The sequence below is a fragment of the Penaeus monodon genome, chromosome 25 (genome assembly GCF_015228065.2).
Source record: "Penaeus monodon isolate SGIC_2016 chromosome 25, NSTDA_Pmon_1, whole genome shotgun sequence".
Taxonomy (NCBI): domain Eukaryota; kingdom Metazoa; phylum Arthropoda; class Malacostraca; order Decapoda; family Penaeidae; genus Penaeus; species Penaeus monodon.
Window position 1 is genome coordinate 10,806,241 of NC_051410.1, and position 466 is coordinate 10,806,706.

General features: G+C 35.8%; 1 protein-coding gene across 1 annotated transcript in view; it reads left to right on the top strand.

Annotated features, from left to right (window-relative positions):
- Positions 1-466, top strand: part of LOC119589045 (WASH complex subunit 5-like) — a gene marked incomplete at its 3' end in the record, with an annotated part of 26,804 nt that continues 26,338 nt past the window's right edge. The window contains 1 exon segment of the mRNA XM_037937622.1: positions 1-69.

A 466-nucleotide genomic window follows, 5' to 3' on the forward strand; every position in this document is an offset into this window, starting at 1 on the left:
CAAGGGGCGGACCCACGAGAAGAGGGAGGCTCGAAGGGAGGAAGCAAGTGGTGGCGATTTTTGTCTCCGGTGAGCTCATTATGATTTGAATTTGAGGATTTAACGTGAAATTTGACTTATGGAGACGCTTTGAACAAACAAAATCCCTTGGTTATATTTGTGACAGATTGATACTGTGTGTAAGTCGGCGAGTTTATTGTGGTACAATATGAGAGTTGTTGTTATTTTTTGTATGTATTAATTTCTCATAAGTTTATGTGCTTTTGCAATTAGGAAACACGTTTGGGTTCAGTAAAGCTGTTGGAAGGCCATGTTATAATTTCTGATGTAGAATATCCTTTTCAAATGACAACATTAATGGTTGCACTTACTGGATCATTATTCATTTCTTTATGCAAGGTATATATTTGTGCTAGATTTAAGGTATTAGAAACACCATTTGGTTCATTTAGTTTTTTTTCATATG